At 46.7% G+C, this 17,839-nt stretch overlaps 1 protein-coding gene across 1 annotated transcript in view; it reads left to right on the top strand.

The window, feature by feature from the left end:
- Nucleotides 1–17,839, top strand: part of GRM7 (glutamate metabotropic receptor 7) — a 1,785,443-nt gene that overhangs the window by 1,045,075 nt on the left and 722,529 nt on the right. The window lies entirely within an intron of this gene.

Below are 17,839 nucleotides of genomic sequence, written 5' to 3'. Positions count from 1 at the left end.
AGTAAAGCTTCAGTGTCTTCAAAGGAGCCACCATTGTGGTGGCCCTCTGAAGGCACGTAGATCTCCGCCAGGCAGGCTGAGATGTCTAAATATGGTGGGCTGAAATCTTCCAAAGCGGCAGAACTCTGTCTACATTCATAGCATCCATTCATTCCGTTCTGCTTCTGGTTCTGCATTGGTACCCATCATCTGGGAGCTCTTTCTGACCCATCTGAAACTCACCATCAACCACTTGTTTTGAGCATCGATTAATTTATTTTTAAGACAAGTGGAACGGTGTCCTCCAACCTTGTTCTGTGGTCATTCGCTTGGAACACCACTGGATGTCACGTTCATACTTTTGTTACTCAAAATGGCGGAAACCTTCTGATTTGAAAGGCTATATGTCAAACTTTCTGCGATCTAATAAGACTGGTTTTAAGACATAAGACAAACAGTCATGACTTCGCCTGGAAATACATAGTTTGGGTCGATTTGCATATCCTAAATGTAAACCTACAATATGTAGATTACCATATTTTGTATGACTCAGCTTGTTCTCCTGCGCGTAATTCATTTCTTAAATAAAAAAACGATTTAATAAAGCTAGAATATACATTTCGGTTATAAGAACATCTGCCAGTCCAGACTAAATTGTGTTAACCATCAACTGTATGGTGCTATAATGTATAAAAGCCATGTTAGGTCACTGTTGAGATAAAACATGTCTAGTATGCAATCTATCATGAAAATATACATGTAAGACGATTTCTTGCCATTGACTGTATAATAGCAGGCATATATCACCCCAATTTGATGAGAAGTACATTAAGGCCCTCATTCCAACCCTGGCGGGCGGCGGTAGCTGCCCGCCAGGCGGAAACCGGCATTTGGCCGCCATGCTGCCAAAATGCCGCTTCCCTCATTCCCTCATTCCGACATTCCCGCTGGGCCGGCGGGCGCTAACCAAGTTAGCGCCGGCCGGGCCAGCGGGAATGGGGGCCGCAACACAGGAGCCGGCTCCGAATGGAGCCGGCGGTGTTGCGGCGGTGCGACGGGTGCAGTTGCACTCGTCGCGCTTTTCACTGTCTGCTAGGCAGACAGTGAAAAGCTTCATGGGGCCCTGTTAGGGGGCCCTTGCACTGCCCATGCCAGTGGCATGGGCAGTGCAGGGGCCCCCAGGGGCCCCAGGACACCCCTTACCACCAGCCTCTTCCTGGCGGTGAAAACCACCAGAAACAGGCTGGCGGTAAGGGGGTCAGAATCCCCAGGGCAGTGCTGCTTGCAGCACTGCCCTGGCGGATTCGCCCAGCCGGGGCAAAAACGGCGGGAAACCGCCGGCCCCGGTTTTCTGACCGCTGCTTTACCGCCGCGGTCAGAATGGGCTTGGAAGCACCGCCAGCCTGTTGGCGGTGCTTCTGTCATTCGTGGCCCTGGCGGTCTTGGACCGCCAGGGTCAGAATGACCCCCTAAGTATTTTCAGATGTCTTGTATAGGATATGCCCAGAGAGAGTTAGTTGTAAAATTGCATCATCTTGGTTTTTATTCTAAAATAGGAGGATTTTTTCAGTTTATCAATAATATTTGTTGCCACTTTAGGTTCCTAACAATCGAACCATTTTGAGCGGCGTTGCACTCCGCCCATGTAGAGACATCATTAAAGAGAGTAACTGACCAGAATAAAGGACTGCCGTGTGAGATTGTTACATGAATTATTTCCGCTATTTCCATCCATCAGCGTTACTGAAATTTACAATTCTATTCAATTATTATTATTATTCAGTCATTCAATTAATTATGTTGTCAGCCATTGCAGATTGTGTTTGTGCATAGAAGATGTCATTTATGGGCTTTGCAAACAGTGCCACCTTAGCGTCCACATTTATGCTGGATCTTTCAGCTTTGATTGTTTCATAACAGTGGCATAATGGAACTTGAGGGGAGAGCCTGCAAAGTACATGGAGGGGCCTCTCCGAATTCACTCTGAAGCTCTCATGCCAGGGTACTGAGCTGGAGGGGGCAGTGGGGGGTACTGGAGTTCGGGACCCCCCCACCACCGAGGGCTGCGGGGGCCTTTGTTACGCCTCTAGTAGCTAATATTTTTAAGATGAAGGTAGGCATCAGAATGTATTTAAATTTAAAGGGTCCATTAGAGATTGGTCAGGTGGTACTAGCCAGTGTAGAAACACTTTTCAGATATAGGGCGTCATTCCGACCCTGGCCGTAAAACCCGCCAGGGCCGTGAACGACGGAAAGCACCACCAACAGGCTGGCGGTGCTTTCCTGCCCATTCTGACCGCGGCGGTAAAGCCCCTGGCTGGGCTGAACCTCCATGGCGGCGCTGCCGACCCCCTTCCCGCCAGCCTGTTTCTGGCGGTTTTTACCGCCAGGAACAGGATGGCGGGAACGGGTGTCGTGGGGCCCCCTAACAGGGCCCCAGCATGATTTTCACTGTCTGCATAGCAGACAGTGAAAATCGCGACGGGTGCAACTGCACCCGTCGCACCCCTGCAACACCGCCGGCTCCATTCGGAGCTGGCTTCTGTGTTGCAGGGCCTTTCCCGCTGGGCCGGCGGGCGCCCGCCGGCCCAGCAGGAAAGTCAGAATGGCCTCCGTGGTCTTTTGACCGCGGAGCGGCCAAGTGGCCGTTCCCGCAAGGCGGGCGGTACCCGCCGCCCGCCGGGGTCGGAATGACCCCCATAATGTTAGTCCCACATTTTTTGCCCGTTGAGGATGCCTCCTGCTCCGTGTAGTTTAGAAAATATTATTGTGTTTCTGAAACAGTGTCATCAAACAAACTTTCGAACACAATCAGATTTCTACATATCTACAAGCACTGTCTATTTTCGGTAGGCATATAATGAAGAAGTATGCAAGAGTAGAAGGCAAAGTGTTTAGATTAAAATGTAGTACCATTGTCAGAGCCACGCAGCTCAGCACATCATACATCGTTGCACAAGTCACCAGTTTCCAAGGCTCCATCACCAGGTGCAGTGGCAGCAGAGCCTGAGGTGACAGGGAACCAATGCACCTCAATAATGTCTGTCTTATACCATCCACTGGGCGGAAGGACCCTATTTTCCTTGCTTGCATTAGCCCCATGACTCCATCGCTATGCTCCAGACCAGGACAATTCATCCATTCACAAACCCACAGGACTTCTGGCAACATGAAAGGTCAAGACCCCCGCACGTCCAGTTCGGTGAACATAATGTCCATCGATCTGGTTTTGTAAAAAGAGATGTTTCTTCTATTGATCTGTTTTCTATGTTTCTCCTTGTTTGCCACATATTTCTTCTTTGGCCACCAAAAGAAAAAGAAAAACATTTGGTGGAAATTTAAAGAACGAAAGTTAGATTCACGTATAATAACTCATCGAGACGAGAGAAACTACTACAGTCCTTAGGTACATTGCAAGAAGATGCAGATGCCTTTAACAAAAATGTGCTTAAAAGAGTACACGTTGGTGAGTAATAAGACATATGGGGCTTAATCATAAAAAATACTGTTTTGCAACCTGGTGTAGCCCTCTGATCTTTGTGGAATAAACTGAACTTGTTATTAGCTAATGGGACTTGTGCTGCCAGAGCTAACACTACCGATCTAATGGGCAAGTGACGTAAACTGTGACTGTACATTATGTAGCTGTCTTAAGTGCAGCGAAGCTTGCATTCTACAAGGCTTGCGGAGAGAATGTGTGTGTGTGTGGGCATGTATAGCACACTCTGTGAGGACCAGTTCGGTCGTCATAGCGTGGATAAACACTGTTAATTACAAACAGAACCTATCTTTGTGAGGACTGGTGCGTTTTGAGGACCAGTCCCGTAGTGCGTTTAGGTAGTTTTGATAAAGCGCATCAAAAAACTAAAAGTGCAGTTATATTTGCTTTGGTCTGCTTTATAACCTTCCCTACTATCAAAGCGCGTGTGGAGTTAGAATAGTAAATACACACTTCGTTATAGTCAATGGCGTGTGTGTGTGTGTGTGTGTGTGTGTGTGTGTGTGAATTCCCAGCCCAGAGGCACCAGTAAGCTTGCAATTTCATACATCTGTACCCCACTAGGGATAATTCTCTGGGCAACTCGTAATGTTGGTACTAATATTTGAGAAAACATTTCACATCCTCAGACTGTGTTGCACCTTTTTGGAATGCAGTGCCCGCCGGCAGTTTTAACAGGGAGGGGGGCAGGTGGGAAGTGCACTCACACTTTCACACACACACACACACATCCATTAACAACACTCATCAACATTCAAACATACACGCACACAACAAACATTAATTTAAAACGATCACACACACACACACCTTCAGCCTCTGAGGTCCCAGGAGGGTTGGGACTGCTGCCTTCCCTCACTTGCTGACCTAGCCTCGTCACAGACTGCTGCCTTCCCTCAATGTCTGACCTAGCCTTGTCACAGATTGCTGCCTTCCCTCACTGGCTGACCTTAGGTCAGCCAGTGAGGGACGGCAGCAGTCCCAGCCTCGTCACAGAGTGGGATGGGGTCAGTGAGACTGCTGACCCACCCCACTCTGTGACGAAGTGTCACTGATTTACACTCGCCCTGGGCGCCTCAGGGCTTAAACCTGAAACGCTCAGGTCGAAGTCAATGGGTGACGCTTCCCTCATCACCCGGGGGAGGGCCTCGAGGCCCCTTTGCTGAGCCGAGGAGCTCACACCCATAGGAGCTGTGGCCTCTTCAGCCCAGCAAAGTTCAGCTCAGGCAGCCTGGAGTCTGCGCAAATCACGCATGTCTGCTCCTGGCTGCCTGACCTGAACATGAAGAGTGTTTGTCAGGCTGACCTTTGCTCAGCCTGACAGACACTCTTCATGAGGGGCAAAAGGTGTGGGGGCGTGGCCCCTTCAGCCTAAAGGACAGGCCACGCCTGTTGGAATAGAGGAAAACCTGCACATCTGCTTTCTACGGTGTACCTGCACTATATACACAAGGGAAGATTGCAGCAAACACTGACTGTGTGAATTAGCCTTCATATGTTTGGGAGTGAGTGGTTGTTGTTACTAAGGTTTATTTGGCTTAAATCACCATAGACAAACACCTTCATCTCACCTCCTAGAAAACAACAAGTGTAAGGACTATAGATTCATTTAGTAGGGCTTGAAGAGCAGTTGTCAAACTCCAGCAACTCATCTACCAGTTGATTTCCTATGACGTGACATGTGCATGTTGCTTTAACTTCTACCCATCACTGTCCGCTCATAGGGAATAGCTGATAACTGGATACAAACTGAGCTGGTGTCTCTTGCTCGGCTGCTGTCAGTGGAGCATCTGCTCCCTGTGCGTTAAGAACACTTCAGTAATTGCTGCCAATGTTGTATCTGTTTAATGCTTGATGGAAGATTCCACTTCTGCCTGTGCTGTAGTAATTCTGAATGAAACTGTCACTGCTGCAGCGCCTGCAATACTGTCCTGTAAGTTTAAGACAATGTCATTCTTTGGAAGCTCACACTTTTGCAACCTATGCTCAGTGGCCCAGATATGAATAAGCTCCTGTACTCTCCTACATGCACTTCATACAAAACACTTTCTGAGTGATCACCACATGCAATCTGATCTACAGATACATGTGGTCTGCCCCAAAGTAGCGAAGACTATAAAATTCCTACAAAAAACATCTTCATTTGATGGCCGAAGCGTAAATGGGCAAATCTACAAGGAAGGGGTTACTTGCATTTTCCGATTTCGAAACGAAATGCACAGCAGTAGCCTTTCTCATCGCAACACCTACTTAAAGAAGCTGTGCCTACGCCATGAACTAGGCCTACTTAACAATATCTGTTTTTCCCCTGACCTCTTAACCTTTACCAAACCACTACCGTCATCTCAAATTGGCTTCCATCACACATAAGGGAGGGTGCAAGGGGCGATCGTGAGGTCTAAGTATATACCTGACGTGGCCCCACTTCACCCCCCTTCCTTGGCCTATATGTGGCTGTACAATCGCAAGCCAAGCCTCCTCGCCCCACCCCTTTCATGCATACCCCAAACCAGCCACGAAGGGATCTACTTCAGAATTCCCTGTAGCTCGCCAGCAATGAGTGTACTCCTCACAGTCTTGGCATGCTGGGTGGTTCCGTCCAGCAAAGCAGTAACCTAAACCGGTGCAGAAACTCCCACCTCAATGGAGAGCAACTAAAGAGGGACGCGGATTTCGGGGAGATGGGAGTGATAGGGCCCTTGCTTCGTGCAAATTCAGGTTCAAACAGGGTTCTCCTATAAATCTTTATTTCCAACTGAGGCTGACATTAAAATTCATTATATTTCAGCACATTTGGCTCTACCAGGTAGACCAAGAGTAGCTAAGTTCAAAAGGATAACGTTTTAGAAAAGTATTAGCAAAGTAACAAACTCAGATCATGAATATTAATTGCAAAAAATACTCAGTACATTATTGTAACAGCAAATATGCAATTCAATGCAATTCAAAGTTATTAGACGCAAATACAAACTATATAAATTTGTTTTAAGTGGAAAGTAAAGGTAGGTCAGTTATCTCATAAAAAGAGCACCTTACACTCGCAAGTAGAGGAGAAGAGGTATCTGAATCTAAAGGCAAGTTGAAAAGGATCTGAACTCTCAGCCACATTACACTAGTGTAAATCACACATTTCTAACATTTCGCTACACTTAGGGCCAGATGTAGGAAACGTTTAGCGAGTCGCAAACAGCAAAAATTGCCGTTTGCGACTCGCTAAACGCGTTTCCCAATGCAGAAATGCATATTGCGAGTCAGTACCGACTCGCAATATGCATTTCAGAATCGCAAATAGGAAGGGGTGTTCCCTTCCTATTTGCGAGTCTGAGTGGTATGCAATACCATTTGCGACCGCGTACGCGGTCGCAAATGGTATCGCAGTTACCATCCACTTCAAGTGGATGGTAACCCACTCGCAAATTGGAAGGGGTCCCCATGGGACCCCTTCCACTTTGTGAATGGACCCAAAAATATTTTTTCAGGGCAGGGAGTGGTCCCAGGGACCACTCCCTGCCCTGAAAAAATACCGAAACTAAAGGTTTCGGTTTTTTTTTTTAAGTGCAGCTCGTTTTCCTTTAAGGAAAACGGGCTACACTTAAAAAAAAAAAAACTGCTTTATTGAAAGCAGTCACGAACATGGAGGTCTGCTGACGACAGCATGCCTCCATGTTTGCGAGTGCCTATACTCGCTATGGGGCCGCAATTTGCGACCCACCTCATGAATACTCATGAGGTGGGTCATTGCGACCCCATAGCGAGTTGCAGTCGGTGTCTGAGACACCGTACTGCATACCAATTTGCGAGGTGCAAATTGCGAGTCGCATGAACTCGCACTTTGCACCTCGCAAATTTGTAAGTTGCTACATCTGGCCCATGATTCTTAAATACAGAACCAGTCAGGTTAAGGCACAAGCAGATAAGATCAATTCATTATTTTTCTCAAGCTACTACACATTGCACTCACACTAAATGTCATTCGGGCTAACACTTATCTGCAACATAATGGGATACATTCAGTTCAGGCAGTACGCTGCAGGAGCTTGTTAGTGCATTTTACAAAGATTGCATAAATAACACAATTTCACATGGGAACAAAAACAAATTATACATCACTTAAGAGTATTGGTTCAGTTCTCTCCTCAAAGAAAGATACACAATGTGGACAAAACGGCAACCAGACTGTAACCATTTTAAAATGTGACCTACATTTCTATGACCAAGCTACAAGTTCCATATAAATATTGACATTGAAGCAAAACATTTAATTATAAAAAAAAATCTCAGTCAGGAGCATAAACAGTATGAGATATCATACTTGAATCCTGGTAGTGGCTTTGAAAAAACTAAAACAGATGGCCCAATATTCAAATCCATCTTAGGCAAGGTGACATCAATAATGTGCAGTCTTATAGGCACAGTGATCCTCATTGCACAGGTAGACATGTAACTTAGTCCATGTGAATAGATTAAAACAAATTTCCTTTCATAAATATTTAGTTGGATAGAGTGCTGTCTTATGTTGCTGGTACACCTCATTCGGGTACATATTGAGACAAAGGTCAGGGCTAGATGGGTAATTGCACAAACTACTCTTTCAGTCTGTGGATGTCAATTGTTCTGTATAGGCAGATTTCGAGCTGACTTTTTACACTTTTAAGGCATCATCCCTGTTTTTCGCTGTATACTTTGATCGTTTTTGGGACAGGTTTGCTCTGGTTTTGTTTAAAAGAGCTTTCTGATCAATGATGTCACAATAGGTCTTAAGACCCATGCAAGTGTCTTTAAACAAAGCAACCTCCCGGATGGCTTATTGTTTGTGATTGCTAGTAAGGCTGAACTCGGTAACGAGAATTATTTTTTCTCTGAATGGTCCCTTTTAGTAATAGCAGATTTTGAAGGAAGATTTTATGTCCTGTACTTGTATGTAAACATTGCATTTTTGGACTTTGGCATTACTTAAATTAAATTTGATAACATGTACTGAAAAAGCTTTGCAACTTCGCGCACCCTTACTTTGAGGTTAGATTAGAAAGAACAAGTTTAGAGAAGAGACAGTGTGATTTTCATCTGATAGTGATTGAGAGAATGATGATAGCGACGTGAAAAAGTACTCAGATATTCTAAAGAAGGTATCTTAAGCGGAGGAATCAAGTAATGTTTGATGTTGAGAATTTCAAGTAAAGTTGAGAGGAGGTCAAAGACATCTCTGGGGGACTGAGTTTCTTTGTGAAGGTGGGGGTATCTATCCATGGAGTATTATTATTGCAGAAGTAGAGAGTCCCTTCTAAGATGGAGAATTTCAAGATCAGATGGATGAGGGCCTGGATGTGGTGGGTTCTATGCATCAGAATGATACACTCCAGAGGGACCCAGCGTATACAGGAAGACATTGGCTGGAGATCAAGATACAGGATATGTGCTCAAATGTGTGGCTGCCTCAGTCCACGCTGGAGGCAGAATGCAGAACCCCTTAAAGAGGGAAAAGAGGCGCTTGTTAACAGTTACTCCAATTATAAGATACTTAGCAAAGTCTTAGCACACCGTCTGCTGTTTTGCCTCTCTATCCTAGTTCACAAAGCCCAAAATGGCTGTATTTCCAGGTGTAACGCGTCACTAAATATACATCTCTGTTGTCATGTTTTGGTAACTGCCCCTTCTGATTGGCCTGGCGCTTTATGCATGTCTCTTGATGTCAAACAGGCGTTTGATACTCTGAGTTGGAAATACATGCATGCTTTGCCATCAAGTATTGGAATACGCTCTAGTTGTTGGCATTTAACAAATTATTATTGTTAGAAATGGGGTCTTTGGTTGGCAGCCAGGTTACCCCCTCTCCAAGCAAGAACCCTCACTCTAGTCAGGGTAAAGGAGAATCACCCTCAATTAACCTCCTCACACCACCTTGGTAGCTTGGCACATCAGGCAAGCTTAACTTCAGAAGCAATGTTTAAAATATTTGTACCAACACACACAAAACAAGAGCAAAATGACAAAAATCCAACATACACAAGTCAAGTTATGAATTAAAAAAAGCAAAAAAAGTCTTAAATCCTTTTCAAAACAGTAAGAACGTTGTTAGAGTTCAAAAGTACCTGGGAAGCATCAAAATAACACCACACGGGTGAGTGTGCATTGGAAAAGGCCAGCGATGCGTTAATTTCTAACTCGCATGCAAGACCGTGCATTGTTCCTCCTCCGGTCGGGTCGGCGTGCGTCGTTTTTCCTCTCCCGCAGGAGGGCGATGCGTCTATCCGGACAGGCACCTCGGGTCCAGGCAGGCTTTGCGTTGGTTTTCCGTGCCCAGAGATATTGGGTTGAAAATCCAGTTGCACGGTATCACAAAACCACTCTGCATGGGATTTGCATCATTATCAGCCTCCGTTAGTGGGTGTTGCGCATCGTTTCTCCAGCCATGTTGCAATGATCTTCTAGCCGCGATGCAGGTGGATCGTAGATTTCAGCCGCGAAGCCGCCGGAGCATTGTTTCTCAGCCCCGTCTCGGAAGGTGTGCCGAAAATTTCTCCACACGTTAGACTGGGCATGGATTTTCAGTCTTGGACTGCCAGCTTCACCTTTCAAGGGCCCAGGAACTGGATAGGGCACCACTTGGCAAGGCAGGGGTCTTAGCAGAGAGTCTAGGTGCTGGCAGCGGAAGTCTTTGATGGCCCTGAAACTTCAACAACAGGAGGCAAGCTCAGTTCAATACCAACCCTTTGAAAGGGGGTACTAACCACTGGGAAAGGTTGGAGGGGTGCCTTACATTTTTCCCCATGCTTGCCACTTGCCTGACAAGTTTGGCAAAACCTACAGTGTGCATCAGAGTGCTTGCGCCAATAGAAGTTGGTGACAAGCCTGTCAAAGGTCTTACCCTGCCCCAAATGTCCAGCTAAAGGCACGTCAGGAGCCAGACCCAGTAGGAAAGTCCTAAAGCACTGTGGTACCACCAGCACACGGGCTGACCCAGGCTCAGAAACCTTAGGCTCACTATACAGGAGGCCATCCTCCCAATAGATCAGGTGAGATCCTGGCTCCTTGCCAGCCGCCTGGTCTGGAGCCTGCTGCCGAAAACCCACTAAAGTAGGGCATGTCTTCTGTGCCTCACAGAATGCCTCCCTGGTGGGCCCCCCCTTCCTGCTGCCCCTGCGACAGCTCAGGGACCTCCCCCAGTTCAGCTACCTGTTCCTCTGTTGGCTCGGGCATCACCCTCAGGCTCTTCCTCCTCTTGGACTGTGGGAATTTCTGGGGCCAGCTTCCCGCACCCCCATCCCTTCCCTTCCTCTTTTTGGTGGTCCCTTGGCCACTGTTTCAGGCTCCAGGGGCTCTTGACCCCCCTGACGGGCTGCCATTGACCTGGTGGATGAGCATACCCACCCAGGCAGGACCAACCTCTCCAAGTGTGACTTGTGGTCCACCTCCTTCAAAGGAGAATCCTCCAGGTCATTGCCAAGCAAACACTCCACAGGCATGGTGGACTCACAGCTACCTTCAAGGAACCTGAGACCCTCCCCCCATTCAAAGGGAACCTGCACCACTCTGCACAGATGCTCAGAGTTATTCACTCCAACTACTTGGTGAAGTACCCAGGGATCTATCTGCTCCTCAGACACCAGGTGAGTCCTCACTGTAGTCACACTGGCTCCTGTGGCTCTCAGAGCCTCCACCCTCTGTCCATTGATGGTCACCCAGTGCCTGTACTTTTTAGTGTTCTCAGGTACTAGGGTTTTCTGGACAATCTCACTGTCCCCTAGTGACACAACGGTCATCTCAGCTGGCTCCCACCCACCTGGAATCAACTCCTCCCCAAGCGCTACACTACCCAAACCCTGGGACTGCGCACCAGTGGGTGGCAGTGTACTCTTGGGACATTTAGGGTCCCTCTTACATGACTCACCTGGTCACATGCATAACACTTACGTAGGGGATCCCCCTACACAGGTTTCCCTTTCCATGGCTTCTTTTCACTGGGAGGCTGGGAATCCTTACCCTGTGAAATAGGTTGGGGCCCTTTAGAGAACTCCCCCTGTTTATCCTCACCCCCTCCTTTCTTATGAGAGGGACCCTGCCCACCCTTGGTGTGGTCTCCCCTATACCTCTTCTGGACCCTGGTACTCTCCCAGCAGTTCGCTTCCTGCACAAGCATCCTGGGGTCAGTCATCTTGCTGTCAATTAGGTGCTGGCGCAGCTCTGGAAAACATAAACTGTACAAGTGCTCCCACACATCCAAATTGTAAAGCCCCTCATATGTTGTCACCTTACTACCCTTCACCCAACCATCCAGTGACCTGCAAAAAAGAATCAACACATTCCAATCATGTTTAGGATTCCTTCTTCTTATAGGACCTAAACTTGTCCTTATACTGATCAGAGATGAGACCATACCTTGTGATCAGGGCATCCTTCATGATAGGGTAGGTGAGGCTTCTGGGGATCCCCTAAGGATGTCCGAGTATCCCTCCTCTCTACCTCAAAGTGCTGCCACAGACCCGCCCCGCAATGAGCTTCAAGGACCAGATTCATATGGAGAGCAGAGTCATACTCCTTAAACCACAACAGTATATCATCCTCCCTCTTGTAATCCTTCACAAGATCCTTAGGAATGTGCACCCTCCTCTCAGGCTGCACTGTCATATTGCTGCCACCATCCCTACTGGACTGGCTCCTCTGATCCAGCTCCCTCAAGCCAAGCTCATGAGCCAGCAGTATCGTCTTCTCCTCTATGGCCATTCTCCTTTCTTCCATCTCCCTTTGCATTCTAAACGTTTCCAACTCCAGCTGGTGAGCCCTCTCTGCCTGACTGTCCTGTAACTCTTTAGGAGTCAGACCCTTGGATGACACACAGCTACCTGCCCTGGAGACCCTCTCCCTGGACATGACAGGCCCACCCACTATACCATTGTGAATGGATTGCACCTCCTGCTCCTTATCCTCCTCCTCCTCCATGTGCCCCTCAGCTTCCTTGGCTATTACCCAGGCCCTCAGTGCCTTCTGCAGCTCCTCCTTCCTGGAGAAGTCGTTAATGGGACAAGCAAGGTTTTTGCAGAACTGCTTTAACTGGGCAACTGTATAGCTCTCCAGGTTTTCTAAATCAAAGGCAGCTCCAGCTGATGCATCTCCAGACTGAGACATGATGAAGAGTTAAAAGTGCAAAGTTCCAAAGGCAGAAAAACAAGTTCCCAATAGAGTTTCAAAAAGTCAATCAGGGGATCAGCAAAATATGGAAGTACAACAAAAAGAGTCCAAAAGCGAAAAAGCAAAAATCACAAGACAAGTAGTATGTGGTCACGTAGTGGTCTGCACTGAAACGGTAGTGTACACGTAATCACTGTATGTCAGGTACAAATACAAGTCCAATCCCAAATGCTGATCAACAATGTTAGAAATGGGATCTTTAGTTGGCAGTCAGGTTACCCCTTTGTCCAAGCAAGGACCCTCACTCTAGTCAGGGTAAAGGAGAATCACCCTCAGTTAACCCCTGATTACCCCCCTTAGTAGCTTGGCACAAGCAGGCAGGCTTAACTTCAGAAGCAATGTGTAAAGTATTTGTACCAACACACACAGTAACTCAGTGAAAACACTACAAAATAACACAAAACAGGTTTAGAAAAATAGGTAATATTTATCTGAACAAAACAAGACCAAAATGACAAAAATCCAACATACACAAGTCAAGTTATGAATTTAAAAAAGGAAAAAGAATCTTAAATCCTTTTGAAAACAGTGGGAACATTGTTAGCATTCAAAAGTACCTGGGTAGCGTCAAAATAACACCGCATAGGCGAGTATGCGTCAGAAAAGGCCAGCGATGTGTCGATTTCTCACTCGCAAGTGAGACCATGCATCATTCCTATTCCGGTTGGGTTGGCGTGCGATGTTTTTCCTCTCCCGCAAGAGAGAGATGCATCAATCCGGACAGGCACCTCAGGTCCGGGCAGGCTTTGCGTTGGTTTTCCGCGCCCAGCAATGTTGCATTAAAAATCCGGTCTCACGGTATCACAAAACCGCGCTGCGTGGAGTTTGCGTCGTTATCAGCCTCCGTTAGCGGGTGTTGCGCATCATTTCTCCAGCCGCGTTGCGTCGATCTTCCAGACGCGATTCAAGGTGGAGTGTAGATATCAGCCACGAAGCCAGCGGCGTGGCATTTCTCAGCCACGTTTTGGAAGGTGTGTCAAAAATTTCCCTGCACGGCGGTATGTGCGTGGATTTTCAGTCTTCGACTGCCAGCTTCACCATCCAAGGGCCCAGGAACTGGATAGGGCACCACTTGGCAGGGCAGGAGTCTCAGCAGAGAGTTCAGGTGCTGGTAGGGGAAGTCTTTGATGGCCCTGAGACTTCAACAACAGGAGGCAAGCTCAGTTCAGGCCCTGGGAGGTTCTTCACAAGCAGGAATGCACAACAAAGTCCAGTCTATGTCCCCTTTCACAGGCAGAAGCAGCAACTGCAGGATAGCTCCACAAAGCACAGTTATAGGCAGGGCAGCACTTCTCCACAGCTCTTCAGCTCTTCTCCTTGGCAGAGTTTCCTCTTGGTTCCAGAAGTGATCTAATTTCTAGGGGTTTGGGTGCTCTTCCTATGCCCATTTCTGCCTTTTAAGTATGCCTACTTCAAAGGAAAGTCTCTCTTGTTTGTGAGATCCCCCCTTGCCAAGGCCAGGCCCCAGACACACACAAGGGGGTTGGAGAGTACATTGTCTGAGGGCAGGCACAGCCCTTTGAGGTGTGAGTGACCTCTCCTCCCCTCCCTCCTAGCACAGATGGCTCATCAGGATATGCAGGCTACACCCCAGCTCCCTTTGTGCCACTGTCTAGAGAGAGATGCAAACAGCCCAACTGTCAAACTAACCCAGACAGGGAATCCACAAACAGGCAGAGTCACAGAATGGTTTAAGCAAGAAGATGTCTACTTTCTAAAAGTAGCATTTTCAAACGCACAATCTCAAAAACAACTTTACTAAAAGATGTATTTTTAAATTGTGAGTTCAGAGACCACAAACTCTGCATGTCTATCTGCTCCCAAAGGGAATCTACGCTTTAATCATATTTAAAGGCAGCCCCCATATTAACCTATGAGAGAGATAGGCCTTGCAACAGTGAAAAAACAAACTTGGCAGTATTTTAGTGTTTGGACATATAAAACACATTAGTATATGTCCTACCTTAAACATACTCTGCACCCTGCTCATGGGGCTTCCTAGGGGGTGTCGTACATGTAAGAAAAGAGAAGGTTTAGGCCTGGCAAGTGGGTACACTTGCCAAGTGGAACTGGCAGTTTAAAACTGTGGCAGGTGGCAGGTCTGAGCCATGTTTACAGAGCAACTAGTGTGGGTGGCACAAGCAGTGCTGTAGGCCCACTATTGGCATTTGATTTACAGGCCCTGGGCACCTCTAGTGCACTGTGCTAGGGACTTACCAGTAAATCGAATATGCCAATCATGAAAATCCAATTACACATACATTTTACATAGGAGCACTTGCACTTTAGCACTGGATAGCAGTGGTAAAGTGCCCAGAGTGACAAAAAGAGCAAAAACAGAGTTCGGCACACATCAACAACCTGGGAAACTGAGGCAAAAAGTTAGGGGAGACCACGCCAAGGATGCCAAGTCGAACAATTATTCAATGGACCAATGGCATTGGTAAAGACCAGTTGTCACATTTCAAACACCTGTACTTTTGCAAAGGACATGAGACAGGGATGGCCTTCATACCTCCTGCTGTTTTCCCTGTCAGTGGAACTGCTTGCTGCAAAATGAGTAAATTGGTCAGTCCTTTATGAGATATACCTATTAAGCATTCATTCCATACAATCTCCTTAAAGACAGATGATCTGCTCCAATATCTTTGGTCAGCACTTTCAATGCTTCTGCCTTGCTTTCTGGCCTGCAGGTTAACCCTAAAATGTACTTTGTATACCTTTGCAAACACTTCGTGCCTGCACCTCAGCACTCATTCATGGCAGATCATCTTCACTAGACTCCACATACACCAAAATGTATCACTTTCATGCAGACTTACTGGGTAGCAATCTGTGAGGAACTATCCATTTGCTTTGTTCTCAAATAGCATTCTGGACCTCTCTACCACTATTGGTTATGGACAGTGAAGCCATCTCAAAGAAAGTGATGATCTTTCACCTGCTCTATTGTTTCATAAATCGTCCACTCCTGATCCCAGCACAGATTTTTCAGGAGTTGGACATAAGGCTTTGTGGCCTTGTCTGCAGTTTGTGTAGGTGTCGGATTGCACTGGTCGAACTAAAGTTCACTCCTGACAGAGGTCTAGAGGCTCTCAATTTCTGTAAATATTGCTATGCAGCACCACATCAATATCCTACCTATTGGCTAGCTGGGTACGATCTCATCAAATTACGTGGGCTGCACCGTATTCTCTTTCTACCGGGTAGAAGCTCACAGCACTATACTCAGTTGCTCAACATGGCAGTAACCTGCCTTCATAACAGCATACATTACACAAGATTGAGCACTTCATTATTCGCTTGCAATTCCATCCTGGCTCTCCCTGTCTACAGATGTATCCTCTCCAGAACAGAACTCGGCCCATGGGAACAGGCGGGAATAAATAGTGTGGGTGATTTATTAGGGGAGGTCTCCTTGACTGGATTGCAATTCCTCGTGAAACAGTCTGGGTTGCAAAGGTGTTGCTTCTTAACATATAGGGGGTTATTCTAACTTTGGAGGAGGTGTTAATCCGTCCTAAAAGTGACGGAAAAGTGACGGATTTACCACCAGCCGTATTACGAGTCCATTATATCCTATGGAACTCGTAATACGGCTGGTGGTATATCCGTCACTTTACCGTCACTTTTGGGACGGATTAACACTCCTCCAAAGTTAGAATAACCCCCATAGTAGAATCACTCATGCTATACAGGCACAGCGGCACACAGCACTGACGGAACCAGCCAAACACGCCTGCAAAAGCTCCACACAATCAGACATGGTAGAAAGTTGATTGCTTGATTATATAGGGCCACCAGGGATCATATGAGTGTTTCACTACAAACCCTAAAAGTTATCTGGGAGTCTAAATTTCAACTTGTGAGTGAACAGGACTGGCAGTCCATTATATTATATGCCTCTAAGTTCAGACACAATGTCCAATTTAAACTCATTCAGTTTAATATATTTCATAGAGCCTATCTCAGACCAATGAAACTTCACCAAATCTTTCCCACTGTTCCCCTCCTGCTGAGGTTCCACAACACACCTGCAAACCAGACCCACATGCCATTGGGCTGGAGTGTACTGCTACCCTTCTGGAGCCCTTACTGAGGTCACACGCCATACAGTAGCTGACGCCCCTTCACCTACCTGGTTGGGCTTGTACCCCCACCTCAAGGAGACAAAACTGACCACACGACTGGATCTAGTGCTTCTATTAATCAAAAAAGAAATTACCAGATGCTGGAAGATTCTACTCCCCCATTAATGCCTTCCTGGCATGCAGCACATCGGAGGTGGGCAATCACAGAAAGCACCGCACTACGTAGGGAGGAAAAGTGGGGCATCCAACCAATCTCAAAAGCTTGTCAATGGGACAAGCTAGTATTGCAAGTCAAAGAATGCTATGGAAATTATGACAAACCCCCGTGAATCTTCTCTGTGGCCGCTTACATTGTTACACCCCAGTGTTGGACATAGGATCCTCTGCCAACTATACATCTGCTGATTTCCCTTTATCCTATCTTTTGCCCACTGGCCCCGCTCCAAATGGGCATGCTAAGGTCCTTCCTCCTTCGTAACTGCTAAATGGTATCAGCTGTGGCTCCAGGACACATCCCTCCACTATCTTTGTGGTGTGTGCTTGCACCCCTTTCCTCTTCAACTGTTTTGCATGGGTGGTTTAATATTTTTTTTTTGCTCTTTAACCAGTGTTATCGCCATTTGTTGTGGTATTAGCAATACATTTCACCAGCTCACCTTTTTCATTGCGACTACTTATATGATGCTTTATGTACGTTTTTCTGCTTTCTTAAGTACTGATATTGTACTGTAACCTAGTCTAAAGTGCAATAAAGCCGTTTTCAAAACAAAACAGGGACCTAAAGCTTTCTTGGGAGACAACTGCTGCTGCTACTCAATGCCAAGAATGAAGAATACCGAAGCTGCCTAGATTCCACCTCATGACTCTGTCCTCCACTACCTCACGCTTCCTAGCTCTTTGCCTGTTCTTTTCATTCCCTCGTTTCTCTCTTTCTTTCAGTTTCTATGGTAGTCTTCATTCTACTTTATTTTTTTCTGCCTCACTCCCCCTTGCTTTGCTTCAAAGCCTGATGATACAAAATAAATCCTGTTCTGAAACATGAGTGTTAAAGGCCATCTCCTACAAGCACCGACACAGCTTAAGC

Source organism: Pleurodeles waltl, chromosome 9 (genome assembly GCF_031143425.1).
Source record: "Pleurodeles waltl isolate 20211129_DDA chromosome 9, aPleWal1.hap1.20221129, whole genome shotgun sequence".
Taxonomy (NCBI): Eukaryota; Metazoa; Chordata; class Amphibia; order Caudata; family Salamandridae; genus Pleurodeles; species Pleurodeles waltl.
The sequence above is the reverse complement of the archived record's forward strand: the minus strand, read 5'-3'. Positions and strand labels throughout refer to the sequence as shown.